This window comes from Myodes glareolus, chromosome 9, assembly GCF_982192425.1.
Source record: "Myodes glareolus chromosome 9, mMyoGla1.1, whole genome shotgun sequence".
Lineage (NCBI taxonomy): Eukaryota > Metazoa > Chordata > Mammalia > Rodentia > Cricetidae > Myodes > Myodes glareolus.
The window spans coordinates 55583398-55591467 of record NC_142034.1 but is presented as its reverse complement, the minus strand read 5'-3'; positions in this window follow the sequence as shown (position 1 = coordinate 55591467).

Genomic DNA, 8070 nt, shown 5'->3' with positions numbered 1-8070 from the left:
CAGGGCAGGAAGACAGAAGAGATGATGCACACGGTGGTACACCTCGCTTTCATCATGGCCAGTTGGTGTGATTTCTAACAGATACCCGGGAACAGTGTACTTTCTTCTCATGAGACAGAGAGAGCAGTAATAAGTGCCTTTCACTTCCTTCGTCAGAAAGATGCAGGATGAATGACAAGAAGCGGAGTGTGGTACTGTGTGCTTGTAGCTCCAGGTGCTGTGAAAGCTGAGGCAAAGGGCTGCTTAAGGTAAGAGTTTGCGCGATATAATAAGACTTCATCTCAAAAAATAAAAACTAAAGATATTCGTAAGAATAGGTTAAAATGAAGCCAATAGCTGCACTGGGACCCAAAGACCCCGAGCATTCTAGAAAGTAGTGTCTAAAATGTAAACCCTGTGGCTACATACAGTCTGTGGGCTGCAACTGTCTAGCTACCAGGACCATCATACTTCCCTTTTCTTTCTTAAGACTTATTTTATGTTTAAGTGTGTGGCTGTTTTGCTTACATGCATGTGTTTGTATGTCTGTCCACCACATGTGTGCCTGGTGCTCATGGAGTCCAGAAGAGGGTATCAAATCCCCTGGAGCTGGAGTTGGAGTTACAGATGATTGTGAGTCACCGTGTGGGTGCTGGGAACTGAAGCCAGAACCTCTAGAAAAGCAGCCAGTGCTCTGAAGCCCTGAGCCATCTCCCCACCATCCCATTCCCCACAAATCAGTCTCCCTACTGAGAATGGAAGCCTCAAAGCTCACTCACTCCGAGCTATGGGAAAGTTCCCGGCTCCTGGGACAGCCTCTTCTCACGTTTCCATTTGCATGTGTTCATAGTTCATTTCAGTTGTCAACTTGACAGGAATTCAGGAACATCTAGGGCATTAATAAGCACATCTTCGGTGAAACTGTGAGGGCTTTTGCAGAAAGGAATAAGCAAGGGGAGGAGAGATCCACCTGCTTCTGACTCCCGAGTGCTGGTATTGAAGGCAGGTGCCACCACTGCCCGGCTGAGATACCTCATTGTTAAACTGCAGGCACTGTGGTACATGCCTATGTCAGTACCACCAGAAACATAAGATAAAAGTTGTATAGGTGAAGAAACTGTTATAAAGGGTTTAAATGTCAGGTGCGGTGGCATACGGCCTTAAGGCATTAAGGAGGCATTAAGCATTCAGGAGGCAGAGGCAGGCAGATCTCTGTAAGTTTGGGCCAGCCTGGTCTACAAAGAGTTCCAGATAATCCAGACCGACACGGTAAGACACTGTCTCAAAGCAAATGCAAAGAGCTTAAGAGAATGAACTCAGGGAACTGGACTAGTTCTAGAACAACCGCTGGTTCTGCACAGCCGTTCATTCATATTTTATGGTAAAATCAGATTATAATACTTACGAATGACACAAACCACTTACAGAATAAAGTACAAAAAGTTTCTGTTAACTTTCTAGTCACATTTTCCCCTTCCAGTCTGTCTACTTTCGGTCTCCTATTCTAATCTTGTGTCATTCTTAACGCGCCTTTCTTCACGATTCCCTACCGCCATCCTGACTCGGGCGTCTACTCGGCCTGCTTTGAACGCTCCTAATAGCTTTTAACTGGTTCCTTGGCTTTCTGTTACTTCCCATTCCAATTCACCTATCATATCATAGAAAGATTATGTAAATACAATACAGCTCTATCTGTGCCCTTGCCAGGCTCAAAGCTCACCAAGGCTCATTTCTATAAACTTTCTCGGACCGCCACCACCAGCCTCTCCAGTGTTAACCTAACTTGTGTTCTTTGAGTCAATCAATACACTTTGACTGAGCCCAAGGACTATTGGTAAGCTCTGGGAATTCAAAACTGAAGGGGCATGGTCTCCTTCTTCAAATTGCTTATCTCAGTAAGAGCATAGACTTACGGGACAAGGCAAAATAGAAAGATAATGATTACGAATAGATGGAGAAGAAGTGCCTGCCTTTGTTTGGAGACATTAGAAAGGACTTCACGGAGAAAGAGTTTTGAGCTGAGAGAATGAATGAAATGACAAGGTACTCAGAGTTCCAGGCAAAGGATGCAGTGCACAGGGACAAGAAGGGCAGGTGGTACCCTCGGGGATGGGCAAGCGGCTAAGTCGAGCTGGAGAATGGAGGATGATGGAAGCTGAGAAAACAATTACTGGACAAAAATCCTTTCTGAGTGGACTTGTTACATGGACATCAGTCTAACACCAACCTACGAAATTATTTCTATGGAAATAGAGATAGAAAACACCCCCCCCAAAAAAATTTAAGGCTAATGAGGTCTGGGGAGGTCGCTCAGCTAATACAGTACTTGCGGACCTGAGTCCAGCACCCTTATAAGAAAGCCAGACCTGGTGGCTCAACTCTGTAGCTCCAGTGGTGGGGGTGGGGGGTAGCAGGAAAGTGCAGAAGCAGGAGAATCTGTGGAGCCAAATGGCCAGCCAGCCAACCGGTGAGCTCCAGATTCAGGGAGATACCTTATCTCCAGCCCTAAAAAACAAAAACAAACAAACAAAAAAAAACATTTAAAGTATTTCTTTGGAAATAAATAGGTAGAAACTGATTGATGAAAACAACCAATGTTCATCTCTCGTCTCCACACACTAGCACATACATATGCACACACACACACATACACACGCCACACACACATCATACACACACAAACATATGTGCACCACACACACACACACACACACACACACACACAAAGAAGAATGCATAAAGAAAAAATTGCTTGATTTGACCTTTGGACATGGAAATGTCTAAAATTTATGGTTGAAACTGTGGCCATGGTAGGAGTGAGGCCAGATAGGCAGGTAGTACAGAAAAGCATGGGATTGGGTCAGGCACGCACTCCCAGGATTGTGAAAGTGTGTATGTGCACTCATCTCAGGAGCGGAGCGCTAGAGTCATCAAAGGACAGTATTGGAAGCTCCTGAACATTTTGGGAAAGATATTAGATTCTTTCTTTCCTCTTTGTTCACAAAATAACCAGGTCAGCAGGGTCTTGTGGCGGAACAATGGAAACTCCTTTATAGCATGTTGTGGGGTATGGTTAGTGGCCTAACTCTAGGCAATTAGTGGACATCTGAAATGGAGCTCATGCACTAAGAGACCACATTTTCTGTTTTGATGGACTGGAAGTTAAAATTAAACAGTTATTTGTGGTTCGTGTCAACCACATCAAAGAATATAACCCTACACAAACTAATAGTACTATTAATAGCATAGGAAAGAGGGCCTGGAGAAATGGCTCAGAGGTTAGGAACACTGACTATTAAGAGCACTGGCTCTTGCAGAAGATCTGGGTTCGATTCCTAGCACCAGTATGGTGGCTCACAACCATCTGTAACTCCAGTTCCAAAGGATCTGAGCTCTGTCTGACTCTTAAGTACCAGGCATGCATGTGATATACAGACACACATGCAGACAAATCATTCATACACATAAAACAAGATTTAAAAATGTTATAGGGGCTGTGGCAGTTTGAATGTAATTGGCCCCCATAATCTCATAGGGAGTGGCATACTCTCATAGGTGTGACTTTGCTGGAGTAGGTATGGCCTCCTTGGAGGAAATGGTGTCACTGTGGGGGCAAGCTTTGAAGTTTCCTATGCCCAGTGTCTCAGTCAACTTCCTATTGTCTGCAATATGTAGGATTCTCAGCTACATCTCCAGCACCATGTCTCCCTACATGCTGCCATGCTCCCCCCCCCCCCATGATGATAATGAACTATGCTGTCTGGTTTTGTGTGTCAACTTGATGCAAGCTAGAGTCAACAGAGCAAGGCACCTCCATTGCAGCAACGCCTCGGTGAGATACAGCTGTCAGGCATTTTCTCATTTAATGATCCATGGGAGAAGGCTCAGCCCATGTTGGGTAGTGCCGTCCCTGGGTTGTTGGTTCTGGGTTCTATAAGAAGGTGGGCTGAGCAAGCCACGTGAAGCAAGCTAGTAAGGAGCACCCCTCCATGGCCTCTGTATCAGCTCCTGCCTCCAGGATCCTGTCCTGTTTGAATTCCTGTCCTGACTTCCTGCAGTGATGAACAGCAATGCTGAAGTGTAAACCAAATAAGCCCTTTCCTCCCTAACTTGCTTTTTTGTCATGGGGTTTTGTCCCAGCAACAGAAACCCTAACTAAGACATGGCCTGAACCTCTAAAACTCTAAGCTAGTTCCAAATAAATGTTTTTATTTATGAGTTGCTGTGGTCATGGTGTGTCTTCATAGCAATAGAAACTAAGACAGAGGCTATTTCCTGGGAACCCAGGAATGGACCTGACCAGAGTCCATCATCCTGGTCAGTAGTTAATTAAAGCTTTCTTCAAAAAAAAATCTTTTTGGAAAGAAAAACTATGAAGGTATGGAAGAGGCATGTGCATAAAATTCTAGCACTTGGGAGGCTAGGGCAGGAAGATTGAGAATTCGAGACAAGTTTGAGCTACCTTGTCTCAGAAAAGGAGGTGGTCTACTAGAACAAAATGGAAATGCACATTTATGCAATCTTGAGGCAAGAGTCATTTTGATATAATATTAGAAACAGAAACCATAAGAGAAAAAAGGCTTTAACTACCTAAACATATAAAACCTTAGAGTACATGAAATCCAGTCTATTAAAAGGCACACACAGGTAGAAAAAAAATACCTCATAATAGACCAGTAAAGGAATGATATTTTGTGTATAAACATTACTAATTAATTAGGAATTAATCAATTGCCGATTACAAACTAATTGCTAATTAATTGATTCACATTAATTGTGAATTGATCAATAATAAATGAAATGAGCTTAGAAGAACAAGCGAAAGGCATGGATAAGAAATCATACAAGTGCGAGCAGCCAGGGTCAGAGAGATAGATCAGGAGGTGAAGGTCGCTGCCACAAAGCCTGACAGTCGAAGTCCAAGCCCTAGGAGCTGTGTGGGGCAGGAGTCAACCACCGCAAGCTGTCCTCTGACTTCCTGGGTCCACCGTGGCATATGTTGTACATTCATAATTTTTTAAGATGCTGCCTTGGGGGCAGGATACATCAGCAGTAAGAGTTTACCTAGGATGGAGGTGGTCCAGGGTTAGGGGAGCAGGTATTTCTTATGTTGTATGTACAATGCAGGTATTTGTCTATGTTGTACGTACAATGTAAACCGTGTAACTTGAAGCAGTTTTCCTGGAGAGAAATTTAGCAATAAAGATCAAGTTAAACATTTTTAGGTCAAATCTCAGTTGGCTTTCTTTTTAATCTGTCACATTTATTTTACGTAAGTTAACATTCCCAGATTTTGCCTCCATTAATAACCATCACCCAGGTGCCATGACAGTTTCCATACAACTCTAGGGAGCCATTGCAAGCTGAGTCCTGGGAGTGCCGGAAAGCCACAAGCCCTGCCATTCCCTAAGTCTCCACTTAGCTTTGTGTCAAGCATGTCACTGGCAGCAACGCTTCACTTCATTCTCAGTACAGCCTCATGCAGCCAATACTGTCTCCAGGCCCCAAGTTCAGAGTGGCCAATGTGCAGCCAGAACTGCAAGGGACTTAGACTCCAAGGTCACAGACTTCACTGAGACTTCTTGTAGGGTGCCTGCCTCTAGTAAGACGTCCCTAAAAAAAGACACTTCTATCCCCAGCTCTCCTGCTAGAAGCCAGCACTTTACAGGAACACACACACACCCCAGGACCACAACAGATCGTGACCTATAGTTCTCACAGATGCTTGCCCTCTTTTCCTGGGCCCCAAGGTGAAGAAAGTTGGAGCTGGGATTTAAGGAATCTGAAGAGACTCACAGATTCAATGGGGGCTGAGGAGGGTAGAGCCTTCTGAAAAGGAATTTGGGGAATTGAGTGTCCTCAGCCTTTTCCATCTGCTTCTCCACGAGGACCTGCCAAATGACAAGGGAATGCTGTATGTGTGCCCAACCTTGTCTCATCCATCCCGCACACTGAGCTGGGGTGCAGGTTTTCCCTGAGGGAGGGAGAGCTGGAGACTGCTGAGCTCGAGACAGTCCAATGGGCTTAGGGGGAAGGGAGTGGGCGGGGAAAGCCCAACACCATTTGGTCTCCATCAAGACTCAGAAAGCAACTTAGGCCAGCTCTGTCACCAAGAGTTGGACTTATAGCAAAGCAGTGGCAGCTGGGACGTTTTCCGGAGCGGCTGGACTTGACTGACAGCACAGGTCAAAGGCTAGAGACCCTGTATCAGTGTGATCCCTCCTGGGTCTGGCAGAGTGGAACGAGGCACAGTTTGCTGGGACAAAGACAGAGTGTGCAGAGGTCATTTTTGGTTTTTGGTTTTTTTCATGCGTGTCATATTTGTCGTGCGATTGTCTTGCGTGTCATATTTGTCATGCGTGTCATGTTTGTCATGCGATTGTCATGAAATTATCCAGCACGCCCCTATTTCATCATTTTTTTCTTTTTTCCTTGCTGAAATAAAGCCCAAGGCATATACATACTAGACAAGAATGCTACCACTAACCACTAATTTACATCCCCAGTCCTCAATTACCAATTCTTTTCTTTCTTTTTAATTCAGGATCTTCACTGTGTTGCCTGGGTTGGCTTGGAGTTTTCTATGTAGACCAAGCTAGCCTTGAGTTTAGAAATCTACCTACCTCCAACCGCGCAGTGGTGGCACACGCCTTTAATCCTGGCGCTCGGGAGGCAGAGGCAGGAGGATCTCTGTGAGTTCATGGCCAGCCTGGTCTACAAGAGCTAGTTTCAGGACAGGCTCCAAAGCTGCAGAGAAACCCTGCCTCGAAAAAAACAAAAAACAAAAAACAAACAAACAAAACAAAACAAAAAAAGAAATCTACCTGCCTCTGCCTCCTAACTACCAGCATTAAAGACATATCCAATTCTCACCACACCCAACATTTTAAGGAATATTTTTAGGTCAGATGTGGTGGTGCAGTGGTGCATGCCTTTAATCCCAGCATTTAGGAGGTAAAGACAGACAGACCTCTCTGAGTTCAAAGCCAGACCTATCTACACAGCAAATATCAGACTATAGTAAGGCTCTGTCTCAAAACACAGCAGCAATGAATTTTTTTATCATTGCGAGTCTGTGTACCTAAATACATTTAATGTCTCACTTTATTGCCATCATCATAATTATGATATTCAAGTTGCTCCCATCTTTGGCCAGCAGGGTCTCCTCAGATTATACTTTCAATCTTTTTGACATATCTTGGTCTTATTTTATTTTCCCTTTTCTTGTTTTCTTTTATGACAAAACATTCCAAACTTACTTTGTACATTTTCTTCCCTCAGATGTGAATTCAGGCTCTTCTCTAGGAGCCCTGATTTCACCAGTGGGAACCCCAAGTTTATAGCTGCCAGGGGTGTGCATGGCTCTGGGTATACCCATCATTTTAGAACTTTTCAGCTGAAACTTTATTTTTGATGACAAGATAATATTTATTGTCAATTCATATGAAAAAAATTACAGTTCGATTTCAGTACTACAAAGTATTAACCTCATTTATCTTGAGTAGATTTCTGTTTCTCCTGCACTGAATAGTTAGATAGAAACACTCATTTGCTTTATCTCACGGCATATACACAACAGCTTCAAAATAATACTGGACCACTAGTTCCTCAAAGTGGGTCATGATTTCTTTCACCTTCCTTCATTTGTGCTTTTCTTTTTCTTCTTTTTGTTTCCTTCCTTTTTTCAGATTAGTTTGTGTGTTACCATTAGGATATATTCTACTAAGACCATAACGCATGTTTCTAGGCTAATGTCACTTGAAACAGAGAACAACGGTAACTGCTTATAACAGCATGATACAACAGTATGATCTCACTAAAAGGATAGACACGGAGGCCTGGTGTGCTGCCTGGAATGTCAGCACACGGTGACTGAGGCAAGAGGTCATGGATTTGAGGCAAGAGGATCATGATTTCAAGACAAGGCCGGACTACAAAGGAGAAACGGTTTCAAAAAAGATTCAAATAAAGAAAAGGAATTCACTTGGAACTGGCGAGATGGCTCAGGGGATAAAGGCACTTGCCAACTAATAGGTTTTCTGTACCCCAAGATAGCTTTCTCCACCCATGTAGTAAGCCAGATCAAGCCAA